Here is a 26564-nt window from a genome sequence, read left to right as displayed (position 1 = left end):
TGTTCCATAGCATCCAGGATGCTCATGATACAGAAGTGTCAAGAAACTATATAATAGGCGGCGTCCGGGAGTCAGAAAGAATCCAAAGGTTACTGTCTTGTTATTTGTTAGCTGTGTGATTTTAGACTAGTTACTCAACCTCTCTGAGCATTTGTTTACCTACCCATAAAAGGCAAATAATGCCACCTGGCTCACTGGATGCGGTGAAGGGATCATATCCAAAGACACCCGACAGGGTGTCCGCCAAACATTAGCTCCGCCCTCTCTCCTGGTCCTGCAAGGGAGTCTCTGACCTCAATTACGTGTTTACTTGGGGAGGCCAGGATCTGCCAGGAGCACGAGGGGGCTGGGCTGGGCTGATGGTCGGAGGAGGGAGGGAGATGCTCTGGCCTCCAGATGTGCACAGCTGCTGGGCCGACTCCCTAGCGGCCTCTCCCCGGGCCTAGCGCCATCCTGGTCTCCCTTGGAGAGGGGGAGGGCCCGGAAGGAAGAAGCATTCATTTCGCAGCTGAATGGCCCTTATAGCCTCTTAAGAAATGGAGACTGCCTTTTTTCTCCTCTGAGATAATCACTATGTACACTCCACATGGAAGCAAATTGTATCCTGTCCTCCGATCCTAAAAATGATTTACTGTGGCCAGCGAGCGCATTTTCTAGATGATGATGACTAAAATTCAGTCCTTTAACTGGAACACAAAAATGTACCAGGGCGGTTTTTGTTTCTTTTTTTTCCTTGCCTCTGACTCAGGTGACGGGGGAGTTTATGGCTACATCCTCAGTGGAGAGCCCAGAGCCCAGGATCCCTCTGGAATTCAACCTGACAGCTGCTGGGCAACCCATTGGGGTCTGTGGGAGAGCCATTTTCTGTCCATGTGCTGCCAGAGGAAGGCTGATCTTTTCCTTCTGGTGGGGATCACTAGCTACATGATGTGGGTCAAGTCACCTTCCTTCCCCGCCGACTCAGTGTCCTCCTCGGTGTCCCAAATCTCTGTGAGGATGGGACAGGAGATCACAGGGGTGCTTTGCAAATGGTGTGCCACTGTCCCAAAGGGCACATCTGTTATCACTATTCTTGTCTCATTCGACCATGACGATCAGGGTCCCTGAGTGAAGCCAGTCACCTGGCCCTCCTCTGTCTCTGAGCCCAGGGCTGGATGCATGGGAGGGACCCCAAACTGGAGAGAGCAGAAGTGACCACCAGTTGGGGGCCTGAGAAGTCCACCAGGCTGGGTGGCTGGACTGACTAACTCTAGGCCTCAGTTTTCTTCTCTGTGAAATGAAGGGCTGTGGTCTCTTCCTTTCAGCAGGAGTGTCCTTTCTCTCAATAGAGCATTACTTAGACCTCCAAAGTGTACACAGGCCAAGCTGGAGACGCTTGTGTTCCTCGAGAAGGAAGCTGGGAACACCTTCATGCAGTGGTCTGCAAACACACTGAGGAAACCTGGACCCTTGTGGAACCCAATTTGAGAACCTCTAGTATGAGGAAAGTGCCAGAAACCTGCATTCCAGCCAGCTCAACTCCTCATGAGCTGGGGGCCTTCAAGCAATCCCTCCTTCTGCCATAGGAGAGGTTTGGGCCAAATGGCTCACCAACCTGCTCTGCCATTTTGTGGTCTAGCCCAGGACACGGGGTTCGCACTGGCTTTCAGGACTCCTGAGAAGATGCTGTGGCCACTCAAGCAGTTACTAGCACGCCACACCACACGTGTTCTCTCTGACCCGCTCTCTTGACTCCTGGATCTGCTGGGTCTGGGCCTCCAGAGAGTTCCTGAGGGCCAGTCCCTGAATCTTTGGCCCCCTAAGCATACCCAGTGTCAGCAGGGGCACAGGGGTGGGTGAGGCAGGAGGCTGGCTCACTGCCCCTGCCCCACCCTCCACCAGAGATCCCAGCTCCACAGCATTCGTGCCAAGGAGACCCACGTTCGCACCCTGGCTGCACCCCAACCTGGTGTGAGGCTCCGAGCCCATCAGAGACCCGGTTCCCTTCGTCTGTGACGTGACCTGCTCAGGAGGACACCACTCCTTGCATTGCTTCTCTCACCTCCTGTAGCTCTTTTCTCAAAGGTGATCTCTCAGTGAGACCTGTCCCAGGCACGTGTCATTATCAAACACACAACGCCTCTGACACATCTGGTGGGACCCTTGTCCTCTCGGAGTCAGCTTCAGGACGGCAGGCATTTCCATCTCTCCCGTTCACTGTGGCATCGGCAATGCCTAAAACCGTGCTAGGTACATGGTCACGACTCAGAGAATGTGCCTGCCAGGGGGTCTGGGGCAGAAGCGTGCTGGTAAATGATTATCAACCAGCTCATTGAGGGAAGGGGTGCCCTGGTTTTTAGTATTTTCCAGTTTCCGTGGCCTAAATGCTCTCACTATGACTGTGGCATAACTGAATGTGTAGCTGGTCCGGAATTAAACAGCAGTGGAAATCAGATGATGGAGAAAGAGGTAGAGGCTACAAGGCAGACAGACCAATGGATGGATGGTGTGAGGCTCCGTACGCTGCGGGATGTTGACCACTTCTCTTAGTGCAGTGGCTCTCAGAGCCCTGGTCCGCTGATCTCCTAACCTGACTGCACACAGGGATCACCTTAGGGGCATGTTATGAAGGTGCATCTCTGTGGATGCCCACTTTTGAGGATACTTCCTCTAGCCCCTATACCTAACAATTGCCCAAAGCTAGACCATCCCACGTGGCAGCTACTTGCTATGTGTGCCTGATGAATTAACATGAAATCTAATGCAAAATCCAGTTCCTTATTTAGACGAACCACATTGGTAGCGCTCACTGGCCATACGTGGCTAGGGCCTACCATCTTGAACAGCACAGATTACAGAGCGTTTTCATCCCTGCAAAACATTCTACTGGACAGTGCTGCTAGAATATTGATTAGTCCCCAAAAGTCATATCCTAGAAGAGACTGATCAGACTGAACCTTCATATCCCATAGTTCCCGGCCAGGATTCAGGGGAACCAAGGAAGGTCATGGTCTGGAGTCACCCCAATGACATGCTCTGGAGAAGGCTTCTGCCCTGAATCCCTGCATCTTTTCTGTACCACTGAGCAGCAAATGTGGAATGCCTGGGTCCCAGGCCGGCATGCCCACCGATTCCCAGAGCCTCTTGCGCAAGCCCTTCTCCGCCATGATACGGGACCCCTCCCAGCTCTGTCCCGTCTCCCTCATGCTATCTATCAGAGCAGATCGACGTGGGAACGAACGGGGCTGGGATGGCACTTTCTCAACAGCCTACAGATGGGAGGATCCAGCTTTGGCTCCCGAGGATGCTGCCCACTGCCCATCACCCAACACACGTCCAGCCAGACACGAAGTCTATTCCTGGAGCAGGCTTCTGCCCTGAATCCCCGCATCTTTTCTGTACCGCTGAGCAGGCCTGGACACGTGAGGAGAAGGCTGCCGGCCTGCGCTGCTCCAAGCTTTTCAGGAGAGCTTCCCACCTACGGCAAGATGGCTGCCGGGCAGAGAAGTCTTTCCAGAAGCCCCCAGGTTCCGTCCTGTGCTCTCCTTTTCCTGGCTTAGCACACTCATGACAATAGCCGATGTTGAGGTGCTCGTTGTGAACCAAGCATTTTATGTCCATTACCTCCCCTAATCCTGATAGCAACCCTAGGAAAAGATACAACAATAATCCTCATGGACAGAATCACCTGGGCTTCTAAGCTCACAGGAGTGGAGGAGCTGGAGTGAACTCAGGTCTGACCCCGGGGCTCCACCCGGCATCTTTGCTCCCCAACCACGCTGGATGTGATTGAGGGCGGGAACTAGGTCTCAGTCTCCCTCATTTTTCCAGGACTTATCGTTAGACTGAATATAGTGCTGCTACATGTTTAGCCAATGCACAAATGAGTGAAGGGATGAGGACAGGAATAAGGAAAAGGGACCCCGTCACTTCCCCTCAAAGCCTCCAAAAGCCCCCCCGGCCCTCCCAGATCACAAACCATGCCCCTTTCCTTCGGAAGATCTGCAGGATCAGCTCTCAACTTGTAAGATCCGACCTGGGCAGAAAGCTGGGAGAAGGAAATGTCTGCCTCTCTAGGGGCCCGACCTTTTCTACATGTGGGTTCTGACACCAAAAGGCTCTCATGCAACCCACCAGAGCTCGTCAGAGCAGAAAATCACCCTTGGGTCCACCAAAATCCAGCCTCTTGTTTCATAGCAGAAGGCCCAGAGAGGGGAAGTGATTTGTCCAAGGTCACACAGCAAGGTTATGTGATAACCAGTGCACACGGCCAGACACCTGTTGGTGCAGGGTGAGGAGGGGTGAAAGGATGAGGGGGGGGAGGTGTGCAACACAGGGTTACCCATTTCCTCCACAGGCATGCCCAGTCGGAAGGTCTGGGGTAAGCGGGCCCAGCCCAGAGAAGCGCCCACCCACCATGGGGGTTCTGAGTTCTATATTCCTCTGCCCAGTGAGGGAGGAGCAAGGGAGCTCAAAGCAGAGGCCCAACAGATGGTTTCTATTTGCAGCCACTGAGCCTGGTCTGTGCCAGACTTCTGACCTATTTTGAGGAACTGAGGACCCACTGGCTTAGGGATGGCCTCCCACTCACACCCTTAACCCAGTTTGGCAGGGGATCAGATGGGTGGTTCAAGGCCAGTGGAGATGTTGAGTGGAAGAGAAAAACCTTTGAAAATGAGGCTGGGGGGATGTCTGCAAGACTGAGCTCCAGAGAAGCAGTCCTCAAGAGGCTAAGCCCCAAGCCACCTGTCTCAGAGTCATCCCTGGGGGTTGTCTGTGGAAATTCACATGGTTGGGCTCCACTTCCGGCCTGTAGGATCAAGCTCTCTGGGAATAGACCAGGGAATCTGCATTTGAACAGAGCTCCCCACCCCCACGTCCCCAGGTGATTGCTGCTCTTCAGTGTGCTATCTGTGGGCCAACAGCACTGGCATCCTCAGGGGGCGGGGGGGGGGGGGGGGGGGGGGGGGGGGGGGGGGGGGGGGTGGGTGTCGATCAGAAATGCAGAATCCCAGGCCCCATGCAGGGCTGAAACAGAATCCAGTTTTGCAAGATCCCAGGTGATCTGCAGAGATGTCAAAGTTGAGAAACAGGGCTTTAGTTCAGTGCTTCCCAAACCTGAGTGAGGGCCTGGTAAAGCACAGACCACCGGGCCCCGCCTCCACCGTGTCTGATTCAAGAAGTCTGGGGTGGGGGTGGGGGCAAGTCTCTGCATCTCTAACAAGCTGCCAGATGATCTGAGGGGACGTAAGTCCTCGGGCTATGGTGCAAGGAGCACCTAGTTCTGTGATCTTAAATAAGTCCCTTTGCTTTGCTGAGCTTCGGTTTCTCCATCTGTGAAATGGACAGAATTCATACCTTCCCCTTAGGATAATTATGAGGTCCCTGTGAAATAGTGACGTGTGCGGAGCACTGTGGGAACTACTGTATGAGGACTATTATATAAATCCATTCGTTCCTTAAAACGATTGCAGTGATCTCATTTGTCCTTGACAGCTATCCTGTTGTAGAGTGAGTCAATCAAAGAGAGGGCCTAACACGTTCCTCCAGGGCTTTACTCTCATTCCTAGACTGCACAGCTGCAAGGTCAGGCATACAGTAAGTGCTTAATAAGGGCTGGCAGCATTCTACCCCAGACTTCTGGTTCTCCGCCCGATTTTCTTTTCCCCAGAATCTCAACTTCTCACACCTTCCTCCGTGGCTCTCCGGTCTCTTGCTAGGCGAGACTAAGCAACTTCTTCTTCTTCTTCTTCTTCTTCTTTTTTAAGATTTTATTTATTTATTTGACAGACAGAGATCACAAGTAGGCAGAAAGACAGGCGGGGGGGGGGGGGGGGGGGGGGGGGGGGGGGAAACAGGCTCCCTGCTGAGCAGAGACCCTGATGCGGGGCTCTATCCTAGGACCCTGATATCATGACCTGAGCCAAAGGCAGAGACTTTAACCCACTGAGCCACCCAGGCAACTTTTTTTCAAGGTTGTTTGGTAGTTGAGGCTAAAGGCTGGGCTGGGGAGACCCTCCAGGCTCTTCAAATGCCCTGCCTGATGTTTAGGATGATTGGGGATCCCATGTGCAGGTCCTGCGCCTTCTTGCAGGGCTCCTTCCCCGTGGCAGAACCTGCCCACCCAGGCATCCCCAAACCTTCGGGGCTCAGCCCTGGGTGGTTAGACCTCGCATGTGGATGCCGCTTCTGTCTAGGAGAACTTCTAAAACAGTGTGTCAGGGGTGATTCCCTGGAAGGGGACATTCAGGGCCCCCTGTGGGGCAGAGTCCCATGAGCTTTCATCGGGGCCTGCTGGGGAGCCCTTCCACGTGTTGGTCCCTGTGGCCCGGGGTCCTAGGACCACCTACTTCACAGAACAAGACCATGCCTCCCTGTCACCCAGCAGTGCAGACAAAGATGGGCTGATAAACTGTTGTGGGGCTGGGGGGAGAGGGGGGCGAGGAGCAGGACAGTCTGCACGCCTCGTAGTGGGGTCTCCGTTAGAGAACAGAGGAAGCCCACCCATCCCTCAGCATGCCAATGGAGAAAGGGAAAGCTGAAGACCTTGCTATTTTTCTAAAGATTTAATTTATTTGGGAGAGAGTAATAGAAAGCGCTTGCGCAAGCTTGAGCCAGGGGAGGGGCAGAGGGAAAGGGAGAAGCAGATGCCCCACTGAGCACAGAGCCTGACAACAGGGCTGGATCCCAGGATCACTAAGATCCTGACCTGAGCCGAAGTCTTATGCTTAGCTGAGGGAGACACTCAGGCACCCTGAAAGCTTGAAGGCCTTTGTGTTACTGTTAACTATCTTGGGCACAGACAAGGTGGACCGTCCGCTTGCCCACAGAGAAGCAGACACTGGGCCCCATGCACACAGCTAATTTGGAGATAAACTCTCTGTGTTGCTCACCCTCTACTATCCCCTAGGGATGAGTGTGTGTAAGTGTGTAGGGAGTGTGGGGGGGGGCACTATTTCCTCCAAGACACTGGAGAAACTTTATCAGCTGAAGGTCTAGAAACTAGAGTGGAAACTTTGTGAAGAAAATGTCACTGAGAAAATAAAAAGGTTTTTGTTTAAAAAAACCATCTGACTGATGACTATCTCATGATGTCCTGCACCTTTCACTCACTCATTGCCTTGTAAAAAGAACCTACTAATTCATTTAAGACCTGGTAAGGAAAGGGGAATCTTCTTGGATCTTTGGCCAATTCCCCTATGACAGCGACTGTTGCCCAAACTCACGAGGGACACTGACTCATCGAGGTGGCCATGTTGTGTCCCACAGGGACCTCTAGCCTAGCTCCAGAGCTCTGCATGGTAGGGGAGACCCACGCTCAACGGCGATTGGCTCAACCACTCAGCTCCTTCTTTGGGAGTTTAAATGTGAGCTACGGGGAGTCAGTAGTTGGTGGCAGAGACAGGAGCCACAGGCACAGTAAAGGGGCATGGGGAAGAGGACACGGAGAAGCATGAAGAGGATCAGTTTTACTTTCCAGATATGTAAGTGTGCTTCACTCCTGTGCACTGGCTAATTGTGACCTCCTTTTTCCTCTTATTGGCATCCATTTATTCAGAGAGACTTAGGACGGTTAAAGCAGGAATCAAAAAAAAAAAAAAAAAAAAAAGAAAAGAAAAAAGAAAAAAAAGAAGGTTCTGACTTCTAAAATAGGATTTTGCACAGCTACACGACCATCTTAAGAGCCAGACCTAAGAGGCTTTTCTGGACTCCCATCTCCCCCTGTTAGCAAGGGAAGAGTCTTCCTTGGCTGACTCTGGTGAGACACCAGGGCAAGAGGAAAGCCCACTCCTGGCAGATGGAGACGGAGAATGCGAAATCAGAAATCAGAACGGAAGTTCGTGTTCAGGTATGTGTCCTGATTTTCCATCTCGGGGGCAATATGCTTGGTAGGCAGACGGGTTTCCCTCCAACTTCTTGGTTAGGATTCTGGAAAGAAGGGTGCCTAGGTGGCTCAGTGGGTTGAGCGTCTGACTCTTGATCTCAGCTCAGGTCTTAATCTCATGGTCATGAGTTCCGACCCTGCACTGGGCTCCACGCTGGGCATGGAGCCCACTTTAAAAAAGAACAAAGGATTCTGGAAGGAGATCACTATTCAAACAAGATGTGGTTTCACAGGATTAAGATGGCCAAGGGGAATGGCCAAACAGAAGGGGCTGTGTGTGCAAACCTGAGCTCCCTTCAGCTCTTGCGTGTTGGAGAGAACCCTGCCATCAGTCCCTGCATACCTCTGAGGGAGGATATGGGAGGTCTAAGAGCCACGGGCCACCAAGAAGTTGCTGTTGAGAGGGGCAAACCAACTGCAAGGCCAGGGGCAAGATGGATATGAGACAAAGGACCAGCTAGGAACAGACACTGTCATTAGAGCCAAGAAAAAATGGACCATGAGTCTGTCAGTTGGAGAATTCAGTGGTAGGTGCCCAATGAATGCCCAAAGAAGGACAGACCAGACACACTTTAGTGGACATCAGCCAGGACATGTCTAAGGACCAGCACAGAACTGGGGGTCCCCCTCCCCTAACATCTGAGGTCGTATAAGCCTCAGCCGTCTATATCCACAGATATCATTTTGAAAATGAGCCAGAGGAGGAGGAGCTCTGAAAGATGAGCCCTTGAGAATCATTCAAGTAGAAGCCAAATTACCCCCAAAGAGGCCGAGCCTTTACCCTACAAGATGATTTACATGACTGAATCAGACCGGCCCCACTGGACTGGGCTAGATGTGTTTTATCACAGTGACTCTGTGAGGCAAGGCTTCTGAATTAGATCAGATCAGCTTTGGAGAAAATAAAGGATCTGTATCTTCTCTGTGCTTCCAAGTTGTCAGGGCCGCCGTGGAAGGCCATGCAGGACGTGCACTGCACACTTGACCATGTGAATAGCGCCCCCTGGGGTTACAGAGCTCAGGTTGGTGGCGGGGAGGGTACAGCCTGTCCCTTCCCGATGAGGAAGAGGCTGCAGAGGCAAGCGACAGAGTAAGAGCTCTCATCAGTATCCCAGAGGCCAGGCTTGAGCAGACAAGAAAAACCTCGGAATCCTGTGCACTTGCAGATCAGAAACGTCATTCCAGACTTCCAATGCCTGGTCACGTGGCTGCCCCTGGGAGCCCGTGAGGCCTGCCTACCGCTTACTCTCTTGCCTCCTATTACTGACCGTAAAAGGGTCTGCTTCTAGCCACCAACATAGACCCCATTCTAGCAACGCGGAGTGACAACCATCATCTCTGGCAGCTCAAGAGAAGGGGTTCTCCTCATGTGGGCACATCAGGGCTTCCTCCAGTGTGGGTGCTGGCTTCGAGATGGGAAGGATGTGATCCTTCTCACCCCCCAGACCTCTTGTTTGATAAAACAGAAACGTGCCTACAGCTTGAGTCTTTCTTGGTTGGCCTTTTTTGTTACTTGTAGCCCAAAGCATTGCAGCTGATAGAAGAAAGGGCTTCGGACACTGCCCGTGACAGGTCTCCATGAGGCCTCTGTCTCAGCGGCCCTCCCCCCAGAGTCAAAAACCTAGAGAAGGGGAGGATGCCCAGACCCCACCCAGCCCAGCCCACACCCAGCCTAGGCCTCTGCCAGAGCGCGAAGAACCAGGACCAGGACCCCCTCCATTCCCCTTCCAGGTTTTCTCTCCTCTCCCAGCAGAGCTTCTTGGGGTGAGCTGAGGCAGCTGGCTCTTCTTCCTGCGTGCTTGCTGGAAAAGTCGCATGGATGGGGGGGTTGGGGGAGAGCAAGAATCAGATTCATGCTGCCCTTGGCTACACAGCTACTCCCCACAGCGTATTCCAGGCCCAGCAATGCTGTGGAGACTTGAAAGAAGATCTCCCCACCTTTTTTTTTTTCATTCTACTAAAAGCTGTCATTGCTACAGAAAGCATGAGGAAGGGGGTGGAGAAGAAAATGAGGTCATGTGTCTAAAACATCTGGCACGGGCCTGGTGGGTGACGAGCACACAAACACCAGCACCCTTCTTCCCCTCTTCCATCATGGCGGCCAAGCGGGTGGCAAAGCATGGCCACGGTGCCTCGAGCAGGATACCCTGCCATTGTCTGTTGGGATTCGTGCTTTTTTGAGGTTCCCTTTCTCCTTTCCCTTATGGTAGTCACACACACACACACACACACACACACACACACACACACTGCTGGCTCAAGAGCCTAGCCTCCCTGACTGCACTGTGAGTTGGGTTCAGGGTCATGGGGTTACCATCTTCTTCAGCCCCACTCAAACCTCCCAGAGCTGGTCCCCCCACAGGGGCTACTCCCATCACAGATGCTTCTGCTGGTCCCTATTCACTTCGTGAGCATGTTAGGAAGACCCAGAAATTGCTCAGCCTTCCATCGACATGGTCCCAGGCTGTGTTCTTTGCTTCAGGGCCTCCCAATCACTATGAAACCAAAGCCACGGTTCCCCAGCCCAATGGCAACATCTGACCTTGCAGACTCATCTCTGCAGATAAAGTCTCTCTGCTCCCCCCTCACCTGGAGTCAAGACCACCCCAGTCTGTAGGGCACTTTAGTGAAAATAGAAAATGGTGCCTCTTCCTCAGGCAGATGTAGACCCAGATCAGAGCCCATGACTTGGTGAGGGTAACGTGAGCTGGACTTGTTCCTCTGCCAGGTGCCTTTGTGCAGACCACAACCTGCACAACTGTACATGGTGGCCACGCATGGAGCCTTTCCAATTACCCTCCTGTGTTTCTGACCTAAATGCTATTCTCAGACATTGACTACTCCAGAATTTCCAATGTGGGGCAGACCAGCTCAGGGGGCAACAACTTCACAAAACATCAAGACCTATTTAGTACTTCTCAGCACAATCCTGTGGCTTACCCAGCACCCCCTGCTAGGTCTTGCTCCCTGGACTCCTCCCTGCTCATGCTTGTTAATGTCATAGCACCTCTAGCACCTCCAATTCCAATTCATTCCTCCCTGCCCATTTTGAAGGTGAACCACACAGCTATCTCAGGAGACATGGGGGTGTCCTCCCCTCTGCTGTTGTCATCTAGCTCTGGTTGGACGTCTTTCTCTATCACTAACCAGCTACTGTCACAAGTTCACAAGAAATTGGGGTTATTCGTGGTGCTTCCTTAAGCCACAGGAGGTGGCTTGATGGGAGATTAAGTGAGAAAATGTGTATAGAATGCTCCTGACATTACCTGGCACCTACTCTGTGCTCAATTCACTTAGCCACAGTCCCTGGACTCAGCTGTTCCTGATTCCTTGTTTTAACCCGGAAGAAGCAAGGTAATGCACCGGGTAATGTATCTGACATTGCGTTGTATTTACTATGTGTCAGGTGCTAGTCTAAGCATTTTGCCAGTCTTAATCCTCATAGCAATTCAGGGATATAGCAGGTGCTATAATCTTCCCCTTATTACAGGGGAGGAAACTGAGGCACAGATGTCCAGTGACTTGCCCAAGATCCCATACAGATGAAGTGGTGGAAGGATCTGAACCCAAGCCTTCCAGCTCCACTGGGTGTATCGCTCAACATGCAGGCCATAGGGCTTCTTGCTGGCTGGGGTGGGAACTGAATGAGATAATGCAGGCAACATGCTTGGCACATGGAAGAAACTTGATATTGGTCGTTATGTTAATGTATTGTTATCGTCGCACATTTATCACTGGTATTACTAAAACGTGCAAAGCACCCACCAGAATCACCTGCCCCTTCTCGCCCTTTCTCCCTCCTCCAGCGCTGATGTTGCTACATTTTGGTGGTGGTGGGCAGGAGTCTTGGCATTCTTTGTAGAAGGTCTCCTGCTGGGTATCCAGTCTGGGGATGGGGAGAGAAGACTGCGGGTATCAAGGGGAAGAGGAGTAAAACCCCCCAGCACAGAACCCTCTGGAACTTGGAGATGCATAGCAAATAAAGTGGGCTCCAATACAGAGAGGCTGGAAGTAAACTGGGCTAAGGAAGCAGACGAAGGGGACCAGGCTGCCCCCAACAAGGTCCAAGTCAAAAAATAATAACTGACTTGCCTAACAGCATCCCCAAGGCTGCTTCCTCCAGGAAGCCTTCCTAGATATCCCAGGCAGATCAACACCTTCCTTCCCTGTGCCATCAGAACACTTTATAGATCTAGCCCTGCCCTGCCCATATTATGCCACCTTTATGAGAGAGCCTCAGCCAAGCACGGTCAATGTGTCTTGGACTTGAGTCTTCTGGAGCGCAAGGACCAGGGCTGTCATGGTGGCATCCCCTGTGGGGCCTTCTGTGCAGGTACAATGGAGGCTCTGTGAACACTTGTTGAGTGAATGAGTGAATGAAGGGGACATGGCTCCCGCCCACCTCTCTTTTCTGTGACCTCCCCATTGCCGAGCAACCGCTGAGATGCCAGGGTTGGCAAGAGGTGAACCATGTAAGATCCCAGCTGGCTGTGGAGGGCGACGGGAGACACTGCCACCCCTTCCCCCCATCAGCCGGAGGGGGACTGCTGTATGACCTGAGCCCCCCTTCCTTCCACAGCCCCGAGCGAAGGTCCTGCAGTCAAGTGATGAGACTGGGAGTGGGCACCAGGCAGCTGGTCCCAGGGTCTGGGCATCTGCATTTTTAAAACCCTGCTCAGTGAGGAGGAGGAGCCACCAGTCTAAAGGTGGTGATTCCTGGGGGGTCCCTGGCTCTATCTTGCCCCCTCCTCACCCCACTTAAAGGCCAGGAGTCCTGCATCCGGCCACCATCCATGTCATCCGGCCACCATCTTCCCTTCTCTGTTGATGTCACTCCGCCCCAGGGGACACAGGGGAAGTGAAAAGAGCAGAACTCAACCCACTCATGCCGGCTCATACCAGCGCCGGGCCCCATGTGCAGCTGGAGTTGCCTCAGAACAGGAATGTAAGTCTGGACTTGACTCGAGTTTTTTTTTTTTTTTTTTTTTCACTTTCTCCAGGACACTGAACATTTCTCCTCGGTGTTTTCTGACCTTAAGACTTAATAACATCGTTCCAACTTCTGGCCACTGGTTCTGTCTTTCAGCTATTTACATGGTCATGCAATTTGGTCTTCAATCCCTTCTGGGAGGTGGCTTTGGTCCTCCAAGCACACCTGATAGAAAGGGCCAGAAAGCCCCAGAGCCCCAGGCTTCCAAGGGAAAGGGGCGAGATGCTAGACATAGCGCCACAACGTGTCCACTAAAGGGTGTGGCAAGACTTCCAGTATGATGGACAGTTAGGTCTTCAGTAGAATATGTTACAAGAACAAACAGTCAGGGGCTGTGCTGACTTCCTGATTTGAAAAACCAGTATTTCAAGGTCAAGTCCATGAAGGAAATTTATAATAAATCAACCTCTGTGCCAAAGGGCTCACTCACACCTGCTGACTCGCCATTCTCTGGGGGGCACCCAGCCTCTTCCGTGTTCACAGTCCTTGCCCAGGCTAATCCTTCTGGTTGACGTGTCCCCGCTATGGACAAACCCCTACTCCTTCCTCAAGGCTCACCTCAAGGTCACCTTATCTGGGAAACCTTTAGGGACAGTGATGGGTACAAGGTACAATACTGAGTTCTCAAAATATCTTTTTACATGGCTTCTAGGACCTTCCCCCAGTGAGTAATTACTGCTCTACAAGCCCTGTTTCTCCCACTGGTGTGTGATCAACTTGGAGGCAAGAATCCTTTCTCTTTGCATCTTGAGCACCTAGCACAGCAAGAGCCCCAGGCCAGGAGGCAGAGACCCACAGACTCAATCTGGCTCGCAGATGTGGGACTTAAGGGCCAGCACAGTGATTATAATCATTCTGAATTACTTGCCAACATTAAAAAAATCAGGACACTTCATATAAAAATCCAGATTCCTTCCTCTTCTGGAAAAACCGGAAATCAGAAGTTCTGGCCCACTCTGGGTCTACATTCCCAGAGCTGCTCCTTCTGAAGGGAAGAGGGATCTTCCAGTTATTCCCAAGCCACCCCTCTTTATGAACTAGGTGCCCTCGTAGAGGCATGTAGTAGCTAATTTAAAAATCATTGCTGAAGAATGAGTCTACTTTGTGACTTTTGAAAAAGCCAGAGCAGAACGATCAGCATGGGAACCAAATGCATTGCATTTCTTGGTAGATCATATATCTGCACAAAACCTGGGGACAGTGGTTACCCCAGGAAGGTAAACCGTGGCACATCCACACCATGGAATCCGACTCGGCAATAATAAAGGACAAACGACTGATTCCCGCATATGTCATGACCGAATCTCAAATACATTATGCTGAGCCAAGCATGCCAGACACAAACACTGCATTTATACGATATTCCGGAAAAGACAAAACGATAAAGATAGAACACAGATCGGTGGTAAGTGGGAAGAGGGGTTGACTACAGAGCAGCTGGAAGGGATTTGGGGGAGGGGGAGACAGAAATGTTCTAGGTCATAACTGATACTGCACAGCTTGTATAGCTTGTATGTCATTGTTGAAACACATGGAAGAGAACACAGTAAAGGATTTTTATTGCATGGAAAGGATACCTCAATAAAACCAACTTTAAAAAAATTCCTCGAAGAAATTTTTGTCCTGGTCCTCCATAGAGAAATTTGCATACAAGAAATGATCAGAACAGGGGCACCTGGGTGGCTCAGTGGGTTAAAGCCTCTGCCTTTGGCTCAGGTCATTATCTCAGGGTCCTGGGATCGAGCCCCACATCGGGCTCTCTGCTCAGCAGGGAGCCTGCTTCCTCCTCTCTCTCTGCCTGCTTCTCTGCCTACTTGTGATCTCTGTCTGTCAAATAAATGAATAAAATAAAATAAAGAAATGATCAGAATAACTCAAGTTTAAGGACTCCTAAGCCCTGTGTGGTACGCTGAGGAGACAGGGTCTCTTTCCTCCCACTGTGTCACACTCTGGACACCTTGTGCAGGCAGTCTAGGGTCGTGCAGCACAGAGGAGGTGTCCCCGGGCACCCTGCCAGCTGTCCAGCGGTGTGCCCCACTCTGGGCAGATGTGGCCTTCAGCCACTAACACTGGAAGAGAAACAGAGATCCCCGGCTCCACCCCACATCCACTGAATTAAAATCCAGAGGCCAGACCCAGGAAGCCGCCAGGCTGATGTTTAAAAAGCCCCTTGGGTAATTCCAGTGTAACCCTAATATTTGAGATGTGTGATATATGGGCTCTGGGCCTTGGAGACAGTGGGTTCAGGCTGGGGAAAAGTCTGTGAATGGTACTTTTCGAAGACTCTAATGATCTGCGCATCCCCATTACTGTTTGTGTTGGTGATCGCGTTCTCCGTTGATTCTGTCTAACCTTGGTGGGGCACCGGGATATGGATTACCTCGTCTAAACCAGGAAGCCGGCTTTCTTAATCCCCATTTATCAGATGAGATAAGAGAATCAGAAATCGAGGGGAGGTCACCTGCCAGGGTGGGGCAGGGGCAGGACCTGAGACCTGGTCCTTGGGTCCATCTCTCCTGCCTTCCACCATCCCTCCTTTTCACTGGAGGCCGAGCTGAGGAGGGGTTGGGCACAGAGGGAGGAGGGCTCAGCAAGGGTTTCCTCTCCAGCCAGCGACTAAGAAGCCCATTTGCGCTCCCTGTGCCTGACTGCAGAGGAGCTGCTGACATCTTTGCTCCAGGCTCCTGGGGCCCAGGATGGAGAAGCCCAACAGGACTTCTGGAGCAAAGAAATCTGCAGGCTGCCTTTGGCGTCCCCCATCAGAGTCCATCCCGCTGCCAGCGATGATGACTCCTGGACATCATCAGGGATGTTCTCAGTGTACATCCCTGCTGGGAGAGGCTGACCTCACCCATTTCTGTCCTCTTGGGCTAAGACAGGGCAGGGCTGAAGATGCAGGGCAAATATGGCTGTGGGAGGGGAGGGCCAGAGGTCACGGGTGTCAGCTTGCACATGCTGGACACTGCCAGGGTTCCCGAATGACTTTCCCATGGTGTGCAAAGGGCCCAGGGTCTCAGTCCAGTTGCTTCAGTTCTGCAGGCACTCCATAGGGGTGACACTTTTATTTCTACTGAGTAGCCAGAGAAGTCCAACGACAGAATGGATTATTTATAAGTGGTGAGTTTCCCATCTCTGGAGGCAATTAATGACATTGGAAGGTCCTTTGGTACAGGTGGGTACTGAAGGGACTTCCACATCAGATTCAGGTTGAACTGAATGACACTTCAAGGGTCTTCCACCTCAGAGAATGACAGACTCACTCATCTCATCCTTCCAGCCACCAGCAGCCCTCAGTAAAATGTTGTCTAACAGACTCACACTCAAGTGCCTATAAAACCAGCCCTTGCCTCCTCACGCTGTGGTCACAGACTTCACCTGGACAGATGGTCTCAAAAAGACCTTCAAGTCCACACTTGCACACACTCAAGTCCATCTTGCACACCCACTCACTGAGCAGTTGCCACCATCATTGCCAACAGCAGTAGCACCCACCACACTGAGCACTCACTACAAACCAGGCTTTGGGCTAAGTCCTCCTCTCACTTGATCTCCTTGAGTTCTCCTAAGAGAAAGGGCTTTCTATTCCCATTTTAAAGATGGAAAACCAAGGCTGAGATGGTAAAACGACATGTTCAAGGTCACATGGTTGGCAGGAGCGAAGATGGGCTTTGAACCTCGTTCTTTCTGGCTCCAAAGCCTGGTCTCGTGAGCCACATTGCGTCCCTAACACAAACCAACAACCAAACCAAAGTGAGCCCCACTTGTCCTCAAAAGGCTGCTTCCAGCCCAGCCGTCACCCGACCTTGGCACATTCTCCCCTCAGTTGCACTTGTGCTGGTCTCCAGGTCCACGGGAGTGCGGAATCCTCGCCAGCAGCGGGCTCCTGCTTGAGCCTGAGCAGCACAGGGGCCCCAGCTTGCGAATGGTTTCAACCCACCTTTGTAGCTTCTCTCCTCAAAGGCCTCACTCAGCTGGGTATCCCAGCCAAACAGGTCCCTTCCCGGTCACCTCCGAGCGTTTGCTCTGGCAGACCCTCATTGGGAATGCCTTCTCCTCTTCTCCTGGCAAACCCCATTCAAGAGCACAGTTCAGTTCGGGTGTATCCTGCTCCATGGAGCCTCTCTGATCCCCGGCAGGCAGAGCTGGTCCCTCCCTCCCTTGGTCCATTCCTCCCTTCCAGCTTTTACTGCATTGTTCTTTGGCTAGTTGTTTATGTGTCTGCCTCCCTCACTAGACTGTGAGTCCCCAGGGCTCACGGCTGTGTCTCATTCAATGTGAGCTTCCGTCTGGGAGCACAGGGGCTGGCAAGGCATAGAAGCCCAGTAAATGCTGTGGTCTCATTACTCGTGGCCAGGAGGGTCCCACACAGGGCGCCCACAGGTGCCGGGCGGCCAGAGCTGAGTGCGTTCATGGCTGATGTCATCCGTCCCCACAGAGCGGAGCACCAAGCCCATCAGTATGCCAGCGGGAACATCTGGGCTCCTTCGGAAAGCTATGTCTTCCCAGAAGTGGAGCAGAGGTGGGGCAGCGTGGACTGGGCAGCGATGTCCGGGTCAGGCTCCTTCCGAGTGGAGACAGGCCAGCGGACTGCTTGATTTATCCAGCCGACTTTCTACACTGGTTGGGGGATTTCAACACAGAAACTGGCTCCCCACCTGACTCCGTCTAACACCCAGTTGGAAGGCCTGGAACCATTCTAACCTGGATCAGTCCATAGCTGGCTGGGTAATGGCAGGCCTGACCCCGCCTTGGGGCTCAGTTTGTCCATCCATGATATGGGAGAAACAATAACTCCTGCTCTGGGAGTATTTACTGGGGTAAAAGGATTAAGTAAGTAAAAGACAGAAATGTAAGAAAGGGTTCAGAAGCACAATGTGGAGCCAAATGAGGCTGGAAGGGGAAAGCTCTCTGTACTTCTGTAGATTAAGAATAACCTGCAGGACCCAAGGACAAGGGTTTTTTGGGCTTCTGTTTTGTCATTTGTCAGATGAGGGCCTAATATGAATTCCTGTTTGCCAAACTTCATAATTTATGGACCACTGCCAACACTGTTTTGCCATCTCTATAAATCATCTGAGCCATATTTATTTAAGGATTTTGTTTAGGCGTATCTGGCTGGCTCAGTCTTGATTTCTGGGTTGTGTGTTCAAGCCTCACGTGGGGTGTAGAGATTACTTAAAAATAAGAATTGTTTAAAGAATATTGTTTAAGTTGACCCGTTCTAAAATTTAAATAAATGCTTGAGCCTCATTCTAAGGAATTTTATCCGTGATGGAACTGGTTCAATGTGTTAGCTACATTTTTCTACTACACATTAAATATGTCACAATTAAACCAAACCATATTTATCCAGGCCCCAGTGAAAACATCTTGTACATCACTGGTGGCTTGTGTCAGTTCTTTGAGAAACAGAGGGAGATGGTAAGCCAATCCCTACTCTCCAGGAGCTCCAATCTTGCCTGTAAAACAAAAACAATAACAAAACAAAACAAAGCAAAACCTCTCCAGTTGCTTCAGTGTGTTTCCCTTATGTTTCATTTAAAGCCTGCTCAAAGGTACGCATACCAAAATGCATACATTATGGTGAGGCAAAAAATCAAGTAGTGACGAAATTCAGTTTAAAGGAAAGTGAGGGTAGGAGAACTAAGGCAAGACAAAATGAGTACATAAAAGGCCCACTGGAATCCACGAATGTTCCATGAAAGAGTGCCACCGATTGGAACTCTGAGCTTCCTAGCAGCCAAGGTAAAAAGGGAAATATGATTTATCCTCCTTTCATATGATATATGAGCCAAGTCCTTAACTGCAATGAGATAAATGTGACATAATGGTCTCTGGGGCGGCTGACCTGAGCAGAAAAATGCTGCTCCCGTCTTCTGACAGATGTCCCTGTCTCTCTTTGAGCCCATCTCCTATGCTGGTGATCTTTCCCCGTGTGATCCTGTCACTTTCCTTTTTGAAAAATGTGTAACTTTTTTTTCTCTTTCCTCCAGAGTGAAATTAAACATTCTCAGGCTTGTATTCAAGCATCTCAATGAATTAGTCCCCAAATATCTTTAGGGTCACATCTCTAGGAACTTCATTTAGATCTCTGTGGAACTGCCTGAGTGCAAATCTGGACTCTATCAGTTTTAGCTATGTGATCCTTGGCAAGTTACATAACTTCTCTGAGTCTCAATTTCTACATCCATGACATGAAGGTACAAGGAGTTCTCGCCTCCTAGAATTATTATGGGAACTGAGTGTGGCACACCAGGTAAAGCATTTGCTTTCGAACCTCTCACTGTGAGCTCTGCCTGGAGCACTACTGTCTCCTGGCCTGTGCTAGTGCTGTTGCCTCGGGTTAGCTTTCCCCTTTCTCTGCAGACCAAAATCCTATCATTCATCCACTCAAGTGCCATTTGAACCAGGGGCCTTCCCTGATTGTCCCCATCAAAAGAACCCATGCCTTCCTCTCATTTCCACAGCATGTAATTTATATGCAATTTCATATACACACCAGACGCAACATTCAACCCATGTTTCTCACACTGGAGGGTCACCTCCTATCAGCAGGTTATGAAATCAAAGTGGCAGGATGATACCAGCACTGAAAAAAAAAAAATGAGACAGAGTAGAAAAGACTAAAAAATATCAGAGTGCATGGCCTGCCTTGTGATTTGGTTTTATATATGTAATATAAGTATTTGTGTGTGCGTGTGTGTGCTTGTGGCCACAACATAAGGTGATTTTCATCCAGGAGTCATAGTCACAAAACTATCTGAGTGCTACAGCACTAATTGTGGGTTCCTGGAGGGCGGGGACCAGGTCAGGTTCACTTCTGTGTCCCCAGGACTTAACATGGAGCTCAGCACATAGTAGACACTCAGTAAACATTATTATTTTTGTTTTTGCTTTTCAGTAAACATTACTGAAGTGAACTGAAAATCCAGTAATTCAGAATAACGTACTGAGCCTGAGATTCAAGTATAAGCCCCCGTGTTCAGCCACAGGACCCACTCACCTAGAAGGGGGCCACCCAGGATGGATTTCAGAATTGAGGTTGTCAGGCGTGGGTAGAAAAGAATGATACGGCTTAGTCCCCACTCACTCAGCACCCCCTTCCCAAGACTGGACGTTCATCTTCCAGGAGACAGGAACGATGATACCAGCATTGCCCACCCCACGGGGAGGGAACATGGTAAAGAAAGGCCTCAAGTCTGTCTGGGTGGCCGAGAATGAACACACAGAGGCACAGGCTCACAACCCTGCACACAGACTCACAGACATGTGCACACCCTGCTCTTCATTTCAGAAGTGGGAATGTGGAGGCCCAGTGAGGGCAAGTGACTTGCTCAAGGTCACCCAGCAGGCTAGTGGCAGGACTGGGACTAGAACCAAGTCCCTTGGTTCCCAGACCAAGAGAGAAGACAGGACAAATAGTGCAGTAGACAGAAGAGCGCCTGGTAAGGCACGAAGGTCCTTTTGAGACTGAGAGGGGATGCTGGGCCACCTGCAGACACAAGAGGTCACGGTGGTCCAGCAGCCTCTCCTCCCCCTCCACCTCCAGGTTCCTACCCATTTCCGATGCCAGTCCCCAGGACTACCTGAGCTGCGATAGAGACCTGTCCTGCTTTGCTGAGCGGGAGGGAGCTGATTGTCATGGGAAAACAGAGGCCAGCTGTGACTCAGTCCCAACAATTCCTGGCCCATTTTCTTAACCCCTCAGAGCCCCGGAGCCTCAACTGGTAACCATGGTTACTGCTCTCCAGGTTGGCGGTGGTTGGGAAGAGTAAACAAGAAGGTAAGTTAGTCCGCGCATACATTCATCCCTCCCCTTCCCCTCTCCCCGAAACCCTTTATTTCGTCTTCTGAGATTTCTTCTGAATAAAAACAAAACACCTCCGACCATGAATCTGCTCTAACACTTTCAATGTCCCTCCACTAGGAGAAGAATGTCCACACTCCCCAGCCCCACACTCAGATCCTTCAAGGATTTGATCCTATTTCCTTTGTCCATCAATGAGATGGGCCAGGCACCTGTCAACCGGGATTGCAGAATTTGCTGTGAATGAACACACACGCGCACACACACACTTCTGCACAGGAGCATGCAGGCCTGCATGCCCACACACACATGTACACGCGTCTACAGATATGCACACATACATTCTCATGCACACACACAGAGCTCTCCCCTCAGGCTGGCCTTTCCCACATCCTCCTTCCAGAACAGCCATTCTGAAAGCCTCCTCGGATCCGTGCCATTGGAACGGGTCTGCCTGCGTGTTTGGTTCCGGAACCAAAAGCACGTCAGCACACCATAATCCTCCCTCATCCACGACGTCTGCCGTGACCCCCCCCCCCCCACTTCGGTGCCCAGGAGGCAGGACCCGGATCTCGGGCCCTGGGGGGTGCCAGGCCCTGACATGGGGACTCTCACAGAGGGCTGCGGCATGGGATTCCTGGCTAGAGTTGAGGCCCACGTGCTGACATGCCACGCTCACAGCTACTCAGGATCCTCCCAACCACGGCCTCGGAGACTCACCCAATTGCCCACAGCTTCCAGCGACGGGTCTGAATCTGTTCGAGGGCAGCCACCTGCTTCTAAGGAAGTGAGGCACGGCAGAGAGGCCAGCAGGCCAGACAACAGGCAAGCCCCCTCCCCACACTTGGGGGCTGGGTGACCCTGAACAAAGCCTTGTTCTTTTGTTGGAGTCACAGTAAAATTCTAAAATCTATAAATAAGACTAAAAATAAGGCTAAATATCTGTCTGGGAAGGAACTAGGACAACGAAGGAGCTTTTTTGAGCTCTATACATCCTGCCCAAGATTGCTAGCCCTCCCTCCCCCTTATAAATGCACACCAGCATCTGGGTGCTGGAGAAGAGGCAAGCTTATTATTTTGCAAAGTCTTCTGAGAGAATTCTGATTAGTCCTGGCTCCCAGAGCAATCCAGGTACGCCCAAAGCACATGCTTTGGAGACATTCCGGGCTGTCTCAGCAGGGGGAGAGTGCTTAACCGAGCTCAGCTCTCACGATGCACTCCGATCAGAGCCCCGGGCAGGGGACAATGGGTCCTTCCAGCCCAGAATGGAGGAAAGGTCTCCCTTGGGCAGGGTTGCAGACCGGAGGGAGCGATCCCTGCGTGTTAACCTCCTGGCAGGTCTGACTCTCAGTGGAGGCTCTGAAATGCCAGTCTCTCGGGGCACCTGGGTGGCATAGTCAGGTGAAGCGTCAGGCTTGGTTTTGGCTCAGGTGGTGATCTCAGGATCGAGCGATGGAGCCCCTATCGGGCTCTGTGCTCAGAGTGGAGTCTGCTTAAGACTCTCTCTACCTCTCTCTGTGCCCCTCCCCCTTCTCAAATAAATAAATCAATCTTCCAAAAGAAATAAATAAAATGCCAGTCTCATCTCCCTCCTCTTCTAGGTCAGATCTGTATCTCCCATCCCCCAAGTTCGGTGGCACAGAGAGAGGCCACACCTCTCGGAGCCCCTCAAGAGGCTCCCCATTCGGATCAGGGAGGTTGGCCTTAGTCCTGTCTCCTGTGGGCCTGAGGCCTTTGGGCGCCCCCACGGGGGACCCCAGGAATTACTGGCTCGCTGGGGCCTGGGTTAGCCAGACAGCCTCTGCTCATGACCCAGCAGTGTATTCAGAGCAAGCCTGGGAGCCCTGGGAGGCGGCGGGACTCTTTCCCTGGCTGCCGTGAACTTGAAGTAGGCCACCCTTCCCGTTCCAGCCAGGAAGGCCCGTATTGCGATCCATGACACCACAACTCTCCCCGCTCATTGACCTCACTGCGAATCCCATCTCCTCTATTGGCGGCGCCCGCCACCATCCCACCCTCTGGGCGTCCAGTGCCTGGTAAACAGAACTCTGCGGGGGCCCAAGCCCCCACCCTACTGGGCTCCCACACACAGAAGCTTTGTCTGAGCTGTTGATGCATAATACATGGGCGCAGGCCCGGACCAGCCGCGGGCCCATCTTGGACAACAAGCCCGTCACTAAGAGGCTGTGAGGGACACAACCAGGACACAATGCTCCAGTCAGAGCTGAGGGCAGCGGATAAAGGTCTCTGCTGGGGCCCTCGAACCGGCCCCTCCCCCAACACACAGTGCAAGGGTAGAGGAAGGCCGTTCCCAGACAGCCCCTGGAGTCCTGAAATCCTCCCAGCCACCTTCCAAGTACAACCTCCAGCCCCATCCTTGGCTCACAGGCTTGGCTGCTTCTCCCTTGTGACCTGTGAAGGTCCTCTAGGACCCGTCCCTGTCTTGGTCCTCATGCTCCTTCTTTAAAAGAGTTTCTCCATCAGCTGTTACCGGGTGCTCCTTGGGGTCTTGGGCAATGGTTTCTGATTTGGGGTGGCACACAGACCCCTCACATACCTGGGCCCCTATTATCAGCGGAAGAGCAAGGTGGGGTAACAGAGACTAAGAGACTAAGAATCAAAGACAATGTTCTTAAAAGAAGCCATGCACAATTTTATGTGATAAGACAGCACTCTTCCTCTTGCAGAGTATTTAAGTCAGTAAACCCACACGCAGCCCAACTCGGATAAGCAGTATTGGGCAATGACATACATGGGTACTTTGACAATAAGGGCCCGTGAGATTTGTTGTTGAACCACCTGGCAAACGTGTTAAAAATGCGTTCAGAGGTTCTCCCTGGCATGGAGATGTTTATTCCGCCCGCTCCCGGAGACTGATTTAGAAGATATGGGCGAGAGCCCAGGAATCTGCGTCTTAACATGTACCTAAGAGAGTCCAGCGCAGGTTGTCCACAGATGACACTTCAAGACACAGTGGCTAGTGAAAAATTCTAGGTTTCAAGTATGCAAATTAGTGCCACTCACAGGTGGCTGACGAAACAACCCACCGCAAATGAAACAATAGCCATGGAACTAAACTCAGAGCAGTTTGGCATTAAAAAGCAGGGACAGCAGCAATTGGACATCGGAGCCTGCTCAAAGAGGACCCCAAGCTAACTTCAACTTCGTTTATGCTACTTTGAGTCTTTAAAGAGCAGCCCTAACCAAAATCCTGTTTCTAGGGTGCCTGGGTGGCTCAGTGGGTTAAAGCCCCTGCCTTCGGCTCAGGTCATGATCACAGGGTCCTGGGATGGAGCCCCGCCTCGGGGTCTCTGCTCCGTGGAGAGCCTGCTTCCTCCTCTTTCTGCCTCCCTGCCTACTTGCGATCTCTCTCTCTGTCAAATAAATAAATAAAATCTTAAAAAAAAAAAAAAAAAGATCCTGTTTCTAACCTCCGTTTCTCATTCTTTCCTGACCCCAGTGGAGAGGGTAGTGTCTGACTTGTGATTCAGAGAGGCGGGTGAGGATAAGGCACACAAGCCAGGACTTAAGGTTTCCGTCACGCCCAGGGCCTCTCCTGGAACTTCTGGGAAAGAGGAGAAGACTGGTGGGTTTCCCAGGAGTCCTCTGTTTTGGTGCACTTAGGGAGGGTACTGATCATACCAATTCCCTGTGCAGTCTCAGCTTAATGGCTCTAACGTTCTGCCTCGGTAAGGGACGCCCAGAAACTTGTTCTAGGACCGAAGGAACAAGAGGGCTGAGGTGAGGGATAAATCAGCCACTGCCATCTGTCTCTCCTCATAGGCTGGGCATGCCCGAGCTATAGATCTTCACACTGGAGGTTTCCCAAAGATCATCTAATCTCATTCCGTCATTTACAAAGGGGGAAACTGAGGCATGAGGGGGCAAGTCATGTGTTCAAGGTTAGGTAGGAAGCAAGTTAGCAGCAGCCCGAGGCTGGAACCCAGGTCTCCTGGCCCCACCCTGCTCAATGTGCTTTCTGGATATTGTTACCAACTGGTGGAACAGCCCAGCTCCCAGGAATTTAGAAGTATGCAAATAAAGACCTCCCATCACCCCGACAGCTCTCCTGCCCACCTCAGACCTCAGATCAGAGCACTCACTCCTACATCATCCATTCCAGTATTTGCGGGCTCCCCGGCAGTGCTGGGCAATTCTCAGTCTCCTAGTCTCTTGCATTCTCTCTCCCTCTCTTCCCTGCACACCGCCCCCCCCCCCATAAATAAATGGAGCCACTCACTGGTGATTTGTCCTTTTATGATCATCATTTTGACGTCTACACACAAAGAATTGCAAAGAGAATAAGGAGAACTCGCTAAATGCAATGCCCATCTTCATCCCTCTGTATTCACTTCTGGTCCTTGTTAGCATGTACAAGGAAAAGCCATCATGAGCCTTTAAAAAGTTTCATTCATTTTGCCTCATTGTATCTATTTTTAAGAATCCACCCCAATAAACAATGAGCAGTGTGGACACATTTCACATACTGGATGTTTCTTAAGAGTAGAAAGTTGGACCCACCTAAATGTTCAATAATATAAGGCTGATAAAATCAAGTATATTGGGGCACTTGGGGTGGCTCAGTTGGTTAAGCGTCTGCCTTTGACTCAGGTCATGGTCCCGGAGCCCAGCATTGGGTTCCCTGCTCAGCAGGGAGTCTGCTCCTCCCTCTCCCTCTACCCTATCCCCTGCTTACGTGCTCTTTCTCAAATGAATATATTAAAATAATCTTAACAAAAAATCCAGTATATTCATATTTGTAACAGATAGACTGTTATACAAGCATAAATCCATGCTTTCAAAGCATTTAAGCATATTTCATCAAACCCAATTCAACTACTTCTAGGACTGACCATTATTTTATGCTTTCAGAGGAAAAAAAATAATTTACTATAACATGCTATCAATTAAAAATACATTGCAATTTCAAGGATCATAAAATGTAAAATGTTATAATCAATGAAATATGGTATAAATAACACAATGGAGAAATTCTCTTGATATAATGTTATAATAGTAAATGCACAGGGTAAGATATACTCATAGACACACATAGGAAAAAGACAACCTAAGTAAAAGAAGTACTAAAATGCAAAGGGTAGTACCTTGAGAGGGTGGGATAAAGGGTGATATTTTACTTCCATTTTTACAGTGTTCTGATTTTCCAGATTTCCAGAATGATCATGTATCATTTTTATAATCTAAGAAAAATACTGTAATTCAAAAAAATATATAAAAATGAGTACAACAGAGGGGCGCCTAAGTGGCTCAGTGGGTTGAAGCCTCTGCCTTTGGCTCAGGTCATGATCTCAGGGTCCTGGGATCGAGCCCCGCATCGGGCTCTCTGCTCAGCAGGAAGCCTGCTTCCTCCTCTCTCTCTGTCTGCCTCTCTGTCTACTTGTGATTTCTGTCTGTCAAATAAATAAATAAAATCTTTAAAAAAAAATGAATACAATGGAACAGGTGAAATCACGGTGAACTCATATGCATCTATATATGGACAGCTGGTCCTATTATCATGCTCATGGCTGGGGCACATATCCTCGTGTTCATGAACGGCAGTTGGCTTAGCTTAGTTGTTGTTCCAGGACATGTTCATGGAGTGTACATGGAATGTTTCCCGATTTTTTGCTAACACAAATAAAGCTTTGTGCAAAGTGCTTCTTTTGTTCTCCCTCTTGGGTCCTTTTCTTTTTTTTTTTTTAAAGATTTATTTATTTATTTCTTTGACAGAGAGAGAGAGATCACAAGTAGGCAGAGCGGCAGGCAGAGAGAGAGGAGGAAGCAGGCTCCCTGCCGAGCAGAGACCCCAATGCGGGACTCGATCCCGGGACCCTGAGATCATGACCTGAGCCAAAGGCAGCGGCTTTACCCACTGAGCCACCCAGGCGCCCCAGTCTTGG

General features: G+C 50.9%; 1 protein-coding gene across 5 annotated transcripts in view; it reads right to left on the bottom strand.

Moving 5' to 3' along the window:
* Positions 1-26564, bottom strand: part of CORO2B (coronin 2B) — a 128415-nt gene that overhangs the window by 68829 nt on the left and 33022 nt on the right. The window contains exon 1 of one of the 5 annotated variants that reach the window (XM_059372360.1): positions 21382-21461. The exons of 3 other annotated variants lie outside the window; for them this stretch is intronic. The gene's annotated coding sequence lies outside the window, so the exon portion shown is untranslated. Of the gene's footprint in view, positions 1-11629; positions 11700-21381; positions 21462-26564 lie in introns of those variants that run through there. One more of the 5 variants, XM_059372361.1, reaches the window with a different exon arrangement.

The sequence above is a fragment of the Mustela nigripes genome, chromosome 13 (genome assembly GCF_022355385.1).
Source record: "Mustela nigripes isolate SB6536 chromosome 13, MUSNIG.SB6536, whole genome shotgun sequence".
Taxonomy (NCBI): domain Eukaryota; kingdom Metazoa; phylum Chordata; class Mammalia; order Carnivora; family Mustelidae; genus Mustela; species Mustela nigripes.
This window is presented reverse-complemented; position numbering and strand designations above follow the sequence as displayed.